Raw genomic sequence first — 12,305 nt, 5'->3', positions numbered from 1 at the left:
AAGGAAACTGTGTTTTGCCATTACTCAGTCATCTGGGGCAATATAGGAGCTGAAGAAATGCAGTTGGACTCTAATCAGCCTCCAGATCTACTGATATACAAGAAACCCCAGGACAGACAGGCCCAGGTAAAGCAGCATAGAGCAGATGGAACCAGCAAAGCCCAAACAGGACGAACGACTCTATTTCTCAACAAGGTACAAGGAAAAAACAAGAAAAAAGGGGAGAGATTTAAGAGACTAAAGCAGCATTACCAGTTGCAATGCTGTAGACCTTACTTGCATTGTGTTTGAAACAAACACTCTGGGAGGGAAAGTTTAAAAGACAATCAGGGGAATTTGAACATGGATCAGATGTTTGATGATGTTAAGAAATTATTAAGCTTTTAGGGGTGTTAATAGTATTATAGTTATTTTTTAAGTTCACGTCTTTAAGAGATACATTCTGAAAAGTTCTGGATGAAATGGTATGCTGTCTGGGATTTACTTCAAAATAATCCATGCTCAGGAAGGAGTGGGTGGGAGTAGAGATGAAAGATAAGCCATGAGTCTTTAACTGTCAAAGCTAATGTTAAGTATTTGGGGAGTTCATCATACTTCTCTGTCTACTGTAGCATATATTTGAAATTTTCCACAATAGAAGTTCAATTTTTATTATGTTTAGTTTTTGCAACCATTTTTTTTTAAAGGCAGGGGCCAAAGTAAAGAGACCCTCAGCCCCACCCTCACTCCCCTGCCCACGTTCCCTTTTCCAAGAGGTTCGGCAGAATCCTCAGTTCTCATCACAGTGCTATAGGATACCGACTGTAGATTCCTTGAGAACAGGCCATGCCAAGTTGTGTTTCCCCCTGAGCACTTAGCACACGGCTGACATACCAGAATTACTCAATATTTACAAATGATTGATGAATGAATGAACGAATGAATGAATGTGGATTCCCCGGGCAGAGGCTGCCACCTGGGAGCTCGAAGACCTTTTGAAGGCACACCTGTGCAGACTGTGGCCCAGTCCGTGCAGAACAAGGCCTCACAAAGCCAGGTCACAATGTCACCAGGGTAAACAAATCTCCCTGCAGCCTTGGCAGGAATGCAGCGTCTGTAACTGGGAGGGCTTTCTCTGCCCCGCTGCTTTTTGAGGATAACCCACTTCTCCACCTTCCCCAGTAAGACAGGAGACCCAGTGCCCTCAGTAACAGAAATGCAAATGGAGCGTCATCAGCCAGTTTCCTCTCTGGCATCCCTCCGCCCGGGCACCAGCTGAGGCCCTGGCAAAGCCTATCCAGTCTGCAGACCATAAACTAGGACACTAGAGCATTTGATGGATCTCAGTCCACTTGGCCACGGTGACTGGCGAGGCTCGGATTTTCTGTCTCTGACATTGTTTCTATTCTTACACTATCTCAGAACGAATGTCACTATGACTTATGTTTTACAGTTTAAGTGGCAAATTTTATATACTTTTGACAGCTATATCTTATTTTCAACAGTTCTAAACATTTTTCCCCTCTGGGAAGTTGAAGGCGCTTATTGCCCACCTCACCACAAAGGCTTGCAGCTGTGGGCTGCAGGACGCATGGTTCTTTCAGACGTGGCCTCGAGATGAGCGAGCCCCCCAGCTCCCCCTCCTCCCTCCCAGGCCCGGAGTTGACCAGTCAGAGGCTCAGGAACTTGAAAGGAACCAGATATGTAGGGGTCAGTCTCTTGGACTTGCTGACTCCTTTAAAACTTGAAATAATAACAATAACAATACCAATAACAATAACAGGCATTGGGCTGAGCTTGACACATGGATTTTACCTACTTACAATTACGTCTTTAGCATTTTAAAATGTTAACATCTCATTTGTTAAGTGTTCCATTTAGTTTTATTTTACCTTATTTTGGTCAATCTAGTTTATTTTTCCTATAATTCTTTCCATTTTTAAGCTTCTTTACTTTGCCTTTTTACCTTTCTTCTTATTTTCCCTCTATTTTAATCATTTTTTAAACATTTCCTTTTGCATATCATCTTTATCATTGTTACCACTATTAAAATTCGGTGCTTCTGGCTTTGCTTTAATGTCTAATCCTTTTTTTGTTCCTTTACTTTTTTTTTTTCCTTGCTATTTAAATCCCTAAGCTTCTGGAGCTTTGTAGGGTTTAAGTGTGTGTTTTATTTCCTATTTCTGTTTAACTATAATCCTTCATGTGGCTTTTTATCTTGTTTGTTTGCTTGTTTATAACCGTAACTTTTCAATAACCTGATCCTACTTCTTAAACTGTTATGTTATGAATATGTTAATTATTCTGTTTCTTTGTTCATCATGATCTTGTATTTTATTGGTTATATTTTTTTCCTAATTCTTTTGAATTCTTAATTTAAAACAATTTACCTTGACCAGTGGGCTGAGTCTGGGGAGAAAGTGGAAGGCAGGGTGAGTGGACCGAGGACACCTGTTTCTCCAACCTTCAAGACCCAACCTGCTCTGACCTCAGGAAGCCCGATGGCTCCCCAGGCAGGCAAGAGATCAGAGGGGCTCGGAGTGGAGGGGGCTCGAGTCCCACCTGGTTGTCCTACCACCAGCCTGCCGCAAGGCCCAGCTGAAGTAAACCCCTAGTCCTCCCAAGCCCGGTCAGCTTGTGCTATGAAGGAAAAGAGCCGAGTACGAAGCCAGAACACACACGCACATGGCCCAGCACACACAAGCCCGTGCATATGAGCTGCCTCCTGAAGTCCCTGTGGCTTCACTTTTGTAAAATTTAAAAACCAGTCAAACTGAACAAGGTCATCTGCCCAAGGTACAAAAACAGAACGCAATCATGGAAAACATCAGAAGAACCCAAATCAAGGAAGTGTCTGCAAAGACTGAGGAACCGCTCCCGACTGAAGGAAGACAAAGGGGCGAGACCTCTAGGCGCAAGGGGTGACCCTGGGTTGGATCTTTGGGCGATAAAGCACATTATTGGGACAATAGACGAACTCTGACTGGAGTCTGAGCATTCACGGGCAATTACGTGTCAAAGTTCACTTCCTGATTTTGCTGCGTGTGTTCTGCTTATATAGGGAGTCCTTGGTTGTAGGAAATATACACTAACAGTGTTTGGGGTGATGACGCATCAGGTTAGCAACCGATCTGCCAATGGTACAAAAAAAGTTCTTTATACTGTACTTGTAACTTTTAAGGTTCTTTCAAAATGTTAAAAAAATTAAAATGAGGGGAAATAAAAGCTGCAGGCTCTTCATCTAGACTCCAAGTTTGACTCTTCCTGCATTATTTACTAGGTGTAACCTTAGGCAAGTTACCCTCTTTGCCTCAGTTTATTCATCTTTACACTGAAGATAATAATAATGCTTAATTTACTGGAGGCATTATGAAGTAAACAACAAGCTCCCGTGTTTCCTCGAAAATAAGACTTAGCCGAACAATCAGCCCTAGTGCATCTTTTGGAGCAAAAATTAATATATAGTAAAATAAGACCGGGTCTTATATTAATTTTTGCTCCAAAAGATGCATTAGAGCTGATTGTCTGGCTCGGTCTTATTTTCCGGAAACACGGTAATATCTTTAAAGTATTGAGAACAATGATTGAAACCCAACGAGTGTGACTTCTTATTATGTTTCAATGATTTGAAAGTGCTCTCTCTTCAGGGCCTTTGTACCTACTGCTCCCCCACCCACCTATGTTGCTGGCATAGTTTCTATTCACCCTTCAGGTCTCACTTAGCTTCTTCCAGAAAGCCTTTCCTGACCTACCATGCCTCCCTCACGCTTCCTGCCTCAGGTACCATTACATACTCCTCTTTTGAGCTCCCATAGCACCGTATAATATCCCCATTACGTATTCTAATTTATAATTATCAGATGATTTATGTGCCTTTCTGTTAGGTGATACCTAGCTCAAGGCCTGGGCTGGTGTCTTTGTCCACTGCCATATCCCCAGGCCTAAGACAGTTGATGAATGAATGAATGAATGAATGACCTGGATACAGTCTTCCCCTGTTATAGAATGAAGTACCCCTAAGTTGAGGATGCAGTTCTAGGGCCCAGCTCTAGAAAGCACCATTTATATTGTCATCTACATAAAAGATACCCCTGGATTTGGGCAGTGCATAGCCTGAGCTACTGTACCCAATGTGTTCTGTTATCCACATAGCGATAGAAAGAGTGAATCATTTTTGTGGTTAGCTGTTCTAAAACGAAAATTATTACTCTTGGTAGATGCTTCACCCCTGCAAACCAGAGGAATCCATTCCTGTGTTCATTCATTTAATGCATATTTGTTGAGCACCTCCACTGTTCTGAAGGCCAATTTCTATCAGAAAAGCCCTTATGACTCAGGGGGACATTTAGCAGCCGCATCCCCTGGAAGCTTCCCAGAGAGCCCCAATGCTCTATAGCCCATGATCCAGGAGCCATTAGTTGTGTGGCTCTGATGCATTCCTGCTTGGAAAGGTCTCCAGGCCCCAATCACCTCAGGTATGCGCCACAGAAAAAACTGTGACCTTGACTGCATACAAGGTCTGACAATTAAGTTCGTGAACTCATCCTAGAAAAAGTCTGCATACCCCATTGCTGAATATCACTATGGTCCCCTTCGAAGTACTCCCCTTGAGAAGCTATGCACGGATGCCAACGCCTAGTCCACCCTTCAAAGCAATTTTGGAACTCTTTTTTTGGAATGGCCATCAGACCTGCCATCGTATTACCCTTGATGTCCTGAATGTCATCAAAATGTCTTCCTTTCAATATTTCCTTTATCTTTGGGTAAAGAAAGAAGCTATTGGGGGCCAGATCAGGTGAGTATGGAGGGTGTTCCAATACAGTTATTTGTTTACTGGCGACAAACTCCCTCACAGACAGTGCCGTGTGAGCTGGTGCATTGTTGTGATGCAAGTGCCATGAATTGTTGACAAAAAGTTCAGGTTGTCTAACTTCTCATGCAGCCTTTTCAGCACTTCCAAGTAGGAAACTTAGTTAACTATTTGTCCAGTTGGTACAAATTCATAATGAATAATCCCTCTGATATCACAAAAGGTTAGCAATATCATTGCAACAAGTTTGCGAACTTAATTGTCAGAACTTCATATGTCCTAGAGCAAATCCAGAACTGCTCTCCCATGGAAGATTCTGGCTCTGGACCAATCACCCCTATGCAGGGGACAGGGATGCTAGAATTTTGTCCCACTTCTTAATTTTCATAAAAGAATGTATGTCATCCTCTGGTTTATTTATTTATTTATCATTCATTCATTCATTCATTTTGAGCACGCTGGTTATGTAGGGATAGCTGAGAAACAATCAGTATCAAGAGATAGTTTATGTTTCTAAGATTTTCCAGCAAAAAGATGGCAAAGCAAGAAAACACAAACCCCCAAAATGTTGTTTGGCAAATAACACTATTTCCTTATAGAAACTAACATGTAAAGTTAATTAATCTGCGATTTAAAAAGCATTATGGGGGTAATCAATAAGAAGGTACTAGATGCAATGATAGATCATCTTCCAGAAACCCTGCAACTTATGAGGTGTGATCAAAATGTATGGTGAATGTTGAAATTTAAAAAATGTATTACAGTAAAAGACACATTGCCAGTAAACCCCCTCAAAATACCCCCCATCTCTTTGAACACACTTATCCCATCGTTCTGGCCACTTTCTGAAGCAGTTCTAGAAGTCCTCTTTCGTGAGTGTTTTTAGTTGTGCTGTCATGGCTGCCTCAATGTCCTGAATCATTTTGACTTTGGGGAAGAGCCAGAAGTCTCATGGTGCCAGATCCAGTGAATAAGGTGGATGAGGACACACCGTAATGTTTTCATTTGACAGAAATTGCCATATATCAGAAGCAATGTGTGACATGGAGCATTGTCACGATGGAGGATGAAGTAAAGACACTCACGAAAGAGGAACTTCCAGAGCTGCTTCAGAAAGTGGCAAGAATGATGGGATGAGTGTGTCTGAAGTGAGGGGGAGTATTTTGAGGGGGATTAATGGCAATGCGTCATTTACTGTAACAATTTTTTTTTATTTAAACATTCACCGTATCTTTTGACCATATCTCATATGACTACTGGTTGTCAACATAAGAAACATTTAAACCTGTAGAGAATTTTTATGAGTTTATTTGAGCCAAACTGACAATTACCAGGAAGCAAACTCTCAAATGCTCCGGATAATGACAGTTTTGTGGTTTCTTTTATGCATTTGGAATTAAGGAGAGAACATAAGGAATATTACAGGAAGGTGGGAGAAAGCAAGGCGGGACTTGGTTTACAGGCTAGTTTAGATTATGTGCTCTCTTGAGGTGGTTATTTCAAAGAAGTGATTACCTAGACAAACAGAAACAAAGGACAGGGCTTGCTTCAGGCAAAGATAAACCCTCTTGAGGTGGTTATTTCAAAGAAGTGATTACCTAGACAAACAGAAACAAAGGACAGGGCTTGCTTCAGGCTCCTTCAAAAAAAAAAAGATAAACCGATAAAAAGTTAGAGGCTTGGAGCGTGACTACCCACCACGACCTGCCCAGTTAGGAATTTATGATCAGGTCCCCCTGTGAGGCTACTTTCCATCACTGGACTTGACAGTTTTATTACAGAATCCCTTTTCCACCCACATGGTGGAGAAAGCAGTGTTCAAGGAAATAAAGTATGCTACAGAGCAAAAAAGTTCCTGAAATTTATAAGTATTACCCTGCTCTACAGCATTGTGGGATGTCAATAAAAGAACACATAGAAAACATTTAAAACAGGGCTGTCGTAGTTTGACTAGCTTGAATTTCCTCTGCAACTCTTATATTAACAATTCTTATTAGGTTGGTGCAAAAGTAATTATGGTTTTTGCACTTATTTTTAACCTTTTAAGCCACCATTACTTTTGCACCAACCTAAGACATGATTCACATGTATTGTGCTTGGAGTTCATATTCATATTTCCAGTTCCATTAGCATTACTCTGGCCTTAGTTTTCAGATCTGCCTCAATCGCTCTGCAGAGCACACACACGTCCAGGTTCTTGCCTGAGGCTGAGCCCAACCAGTACCCAGCACAGCCCTTCTGGAGAGCGGATGAAGGCCTTGAGGCCTGTTCGTCCTTTTATCCTTCTGGTAATCTGGGTTTTTATCCCTGGACTGCCCCAGGCCCTCACAGGGCTCTGTGCTTGGTCTGTATCATGCTGTGCTTTTCCTCCAACTTTCAGTCACTGAGCTTCACTTCGTAACACTGCCTCTGGCTTACGCTAAGAGCTGCTAGGAAAAGCTGCAGTCCCAAATTTCCTGTTACACTGACTACAGCAATACCGGTGAGCATGTAATCCATGGGAGAAATGGCTTGTTTCCCCCATGAACAATGTCCTGGGGTTTCCACTGCACATAGGGATGGGGGAGGGGAAGTGTGGGCTAGAGAGATAGAAAATAGGGGGTGATGTGGCCCCTCGGCACTGCAGTGGCACCCAGAGCAGTGAAGCACACAGCACCCTGAAGGGAGTGTCAGACCTCCCCAATCCTTTTTGCTCTCTGCCATGGGTAATTCCTCTCAGACTATAAAACCTCCCAGCTAAGCTCTTGACCCCACACTGTAGAGTAATAGCATGCTTTATTTTGGCCAAGTTTAATTGCTGTGCCAGGAGTCAGGTCTTCCCAGGTGGCAAAGTCACATGTCTGCCAAGAGAAGGCTGTCACGGCTGGACTGGGGAGAGAGAGCCAAGAATCTGTGTGTGAGCCAAAGACATGAGCTGGCTGGATTTGCACTAAAGGCGGAATGTCAAATCACAGGGGCCTCATTTTACAGAAGAATCTGCTGTGTCTAAAGAGGGCACCGGAAGTGCCTGGACTATGCAGCCCACTGGAGGGGCTATAGAGAGAGCATAAGGACCCAGAAAGAGGCCAGTATCTTTATCCACTTTGGAGTCTTTGCTTTGGTGGGTGTCAAACTCACCAAATGGGACAGCAGCACTGATTGGCCTTAGGCCTTTTCTAGCAAAGAAGCTGAAGGAATGTGTGGTAGCCCACCTCCAAGATGGTCTTCAGTGACCCCACTGCCTGGGATTACGCACGCCCTCCTCTGGAGTGTGGGCTGGGCTTCGTGAGCACTTCCAGCTGACAGGTGGATGGACCTGAGTATGCATTGGAGTCAAGGTCATGTTAATAAAAGGCCCCAGTTTCTCCCTCTCATGGATCACTTGCCCTGAACAAGCCAGCTTCTACGTCATGAGGACACTCGGCAGGCAGCCCAAGGAAAAGGCCCACATGGCGAGAAACGGAGGCTTCCTGCCACTTCCCGGAAGTGGAGACTCCAGGCCTGGCAGCAGCTGGACTGCAGCCTCCTGTGTGACACAGCCAGAGCCACGGCTTCCTGACCCATGGAAGTTATGTGAGGGAATAAACGTTGTTTCAAGCTGCAAAGTCTTGGGGTCATTTGTTACACAGCAATAGATAACTAATACATTGGGGACATTCTATAAACTGGGTTAGAAGGTGAATTCTACTTATAGACATCAGATGCTGGGCAAATGCTTGGCATTAGGCCGCCTGCCTTTCTCCTGTCCCCATGCCTGAAAGTTTACCTGCCCCCCCCCCACATACACATTCCACACAGCCCTGAGGCAATGACCAACTGTTGCTAAAGTACAAAATTCCATCTTCCGTGTCACAAGGGCGTACAACTCCAAGGGGTAGTTTATGCTCCAGAATCCCCTGTGGGAGCAACTGAGACTGGGGCTCTGCCTGAAATCACTCCCTTCTTGGCGTTTCCTCTCCATCCCGCTTCTGCTTCCTGTCCTGCTTCCTGCTTCTTGCTTCCATTCCCTCACTCACTCATTTCTCCTGGGTGTCCTTCCTTAATGAATTATCTACGCTTGAATCTTCAGCTCTAGGAAACCCCATGTTAAAAATCCAGCCTCCTTGAAAAAAGAAAAATAAAGGTGCCATGTCTTACTGAAACTTCCCCTTAAAGTTACCAAATTCTTAAAGAAATTATTCCATTCCTGTAATTAAGCTAATTTTCAAACAAAGAAAATATAAGTTTACACCTTTAAATATGCAATTTATCCTGTAATTTTTTTCAAAAAATTATTCACTTAGCCTCTGTTATTTGAAAGACAATAAAATAAATCCTTTGGAGACTATACAGGTGAAATAATGTAACTTCCAGGAGCATAGTCTTTTCAGAAACCGTCGGTTTACTGTTATCAGCATTTCATTGTTTGACATTTTGAGGTTTCCATATAACAAGCATTTGAAGTCAGTAGAAGCCAGCCGCGTGTCAGAGGCCACGGCGGGTGCTGAGGCCTGATCGCCTGTTGGGGCTTTATAGGTAGTGGATGCTCAATAGTCACTCGTGGAACAAATTAATTACTGAACAGTTGGCAGCTATACATTTGTCAGCTGTTCTTCCTTCCGTTTTTTTATTTTCTGAAGCATGTGGTGAAGTCAATCATATGTTAGTGAAAAAGAGACTGAACCGTCAGACAAGGCAAGTCTGCTTTTGGTGGTGACAGTTCCAGGTCAAACTGTCTCAGACAGGGGTAGGAGGACAGGCGGACGGAGGGGACCTCTTGAAAGCGACCTGAGGTCATAGCAACTGTCAGGACTGAAGAGCTTATCCCAACCCCCTCCCCTCCCACATGGACCTGGAAAAGCGTATGCCCAAGGAGAGGTCTTGCCCCTTGGTTGTCCTTTCTGTAAAATTACAGTACAACTGTCTTGCCTGCCTGAAGGCAGGGGCAGGGACAAAAGACTCTGTGAGGCTCCTCTCTGACCCCTAAATCCTTGTCTCCTGTCCCGGCATCCTGCCCCACAGTCCAGTGGGAAAGTAACACCAGGATTCCCCGGGGGTCCGGGGAGAGTGGCTGCCGAACTTAATCCACTGCCCATCACTGCACACCTGCCACCCTCACGATACTTTGATTCATATATCCTTTATAAATAAGTTAAAATAACTTATTTTAGCATTCCTGTTTGGTAGGAAAACCTATGCGGCGAGACATGTTCTAAAAAAAACCTCAAATAACACCACACACTGTATTTACCACTCAGTTAGAAAAACATATACATTCCAAAATTAAAACAAGCAAAAGACATGGCAAGATTGCTCACAAAAGAATACAAATGATCATAAATAAATAAAAATTAACTTCACGAGTAAAGAAATGCAAAATAGAACAAGACACCATCACTGTGTATCAAATTGGCAAATTGTTTAAAATTCACTAAGTACTAGAAAGAGTGCAGAGAGAGACACTGGTTGGGTATAAACCAGTATAATTTTTTGTAATTTCATAAAATACGTGAACATGAATAAAAATGCTCTTAATCTTTGACCAAGAGTCTATCCTAAAAAAATAATCAGAAATGAGACAATGATGTTTACGACTGAGCTATTTACACTTCATTGCACCAGATGAATGCTCACTGAACACCTACTAGGATCCAGGCTTTGCTGCTCTAGGTATTGGAAGTTTAGCAGTGAACACAGAGGACCAAAAGCTCTGCCTTCCTGGGGTTCACATGTTTGTGGGTCCTGGCACCCCAGGCTTCCCCAGCTTAGCAAGAAGACTGGCAAAGGCCATTTGACTTCCTCAGCTTTTACACCATCCCAAAGTCAATATTCCATACCTTACATCTGACTGCATTTAAACTTGATTGTTAATACATTTCTTTAAACCAAGTGAGTTATTTCTCTAAACGTCTTTTCCTTTCCCCCAACTTTTTATAAACAAAAACAATTAAACATACAGAAAAATTGAAAGAATAGTACAATGAACTCTTATATACCCTCAACCTAGATTAAAAAAATTATTAACACCTTGCATATCTTTCTCCTCCACTCCCACTAAACTACATGAAAATAAATTACAATCACTGTAATGCTTTACTCCTAAATGTCCAGCTGACAACTTCCAGGAATAGGGAGGGTCTTCCACATAACCATAATGCCATTACCACACCTAAGGAAATTCACAATCATTCCATCATCTATGGGATAACCAGTCTATATTCACATTTCCCCCGATTGACCCCAAAATGCCTTCTACAGCCAGGGTTTGTGAATCAAGACCTGATCAAGTTCAAGCGCTGCATTTGTGGGTCCTACAATCTAAAAAGTCTCCTCGTTTTGTTTTCCAGGACAGACTCTTTGTAAACCCAGGTTTATCGATTGTGGAATGACCCCCACCCCCATTGCGGGTTGGTCTGCTTTCTCTCGCACTGTGTTCACTTGTTCCCTTACCCCTGTATTTCCTTTAAATTGGAAGTTAGGGTTAGATGCTTGATTCTCTTCAGGTTAAACATTCGTAGCAAGAATGCATCCAGGTGACATGGATTTCAAACTGCATCCTATCAAAAGACACTAAGATCAGCTGGCCCCCTATTCCTGATGCCAGCTTGGATCATTTGGTTAATTTGGAAGCTGCCATTTTGCTCCAAAGTAAAGATAAATTTTCCTTTTACAACTAACAAGTTATCTGTAAAGTAATAGCTTGAGACCATGTAAATGTCCTCTTTCCTGTTAACCGTTTAACAACCATTGCTGATGCTCCCTGAAGCCACCATTACATTGAGAATTGCAAAATGGGCGTGTCCTATTAGGTCTCCTACTTATAGTAGTTGATTCACTTCTGTGAAAGAAAACCCCTCCTTTGTGTTTTGATTTATTTTGTTTTGGAATATCACTATGGATTCACGGTGGTGGTTTGTTGTCAAGTTCAATGTGTTTTGCTCCATTACTGTCATATTCCTTTTGATGCTCAAACTGTCACAAATATGGCCAATAGGAGTTCCTTTAAGCTGGTTACTATGTCCCTTTGATATATCCCTTCCTGTCTTTGAGGACTTCCTTGCATTCTGACACAGCAAGATACTTCATATACTTTCTATATCCCAGACCTGGAGCCAGCTGTTTCTCCAAGGAGCCCTGGTGCCTCTCAGTGCAGAGTGGTATTTAGAATCCAAGATCTGGGGTCATATGTGCTCATTACTACTGGGCAGGGCGTCGCTTCTAGGACTTTTCAGTGGTCAGAGCTAGGAAACGTGTGCGTTCAGTTCATATAAAGACCTTCAATCCCCATTCAACACACAGTGTTCCTCCTTGCTCTCCTTATTCCATATTTTCACCTCCATCTTCTAACAGTGAGGACCCTGGTTCTCAGTATCAATCTATTAGAGGAGGAAAGAACTTTACCAAGATGACAGATCCAAGATGACCCAAGATGACAGAGTAGGTAAATACTGTGCCTGCCTCATTCTGTGAAGACATTAAAATTACAACTAAATTATAGAACAATCTACCCAGAGAACCATCTGAAGTCTGGCTGAACAGAAGTTTTATAACTAAAGAT

The 12,305-nt window shown here is 42.7% G+C and overlaps 1 protein-coding gene across 1 annotated transcript in view; it reads left to right on the top strand.

The window, feature by feature from the left end:
- NGEF (neuronal guanine nucleotide exchange factor) overlaps positions 1–12,305 on the top strand; it is a 99,232-nt gene that overhangs the window by 32,778 nt on the left and 54,149 nt on the right. The gene's annotated exons all lie outside the window — the stretch shown is intronic.

This window comes from Rhinolophus sinicus, chromosome 17 (genome assembly GCF_057876585.1).
Source record: "Rhinolophus sinicus isolate RSI-liver-muscle chromosome 17, RSI-T2T, whole genome shotgun sequence".
In the NCBI taxonomy this organism is placed as follows: Eukaryota; Metazoa; Chordata; class Mammalia; order Chiroptera; family Rhinolophidae; genus Rhinolophus; species Rhinolophus sinicus.
The sequence above is the reverse complement of the archived record's forward strand: the minus strand, read 5'-3'. Positions and strand labels throughout refer to the sequence as shown.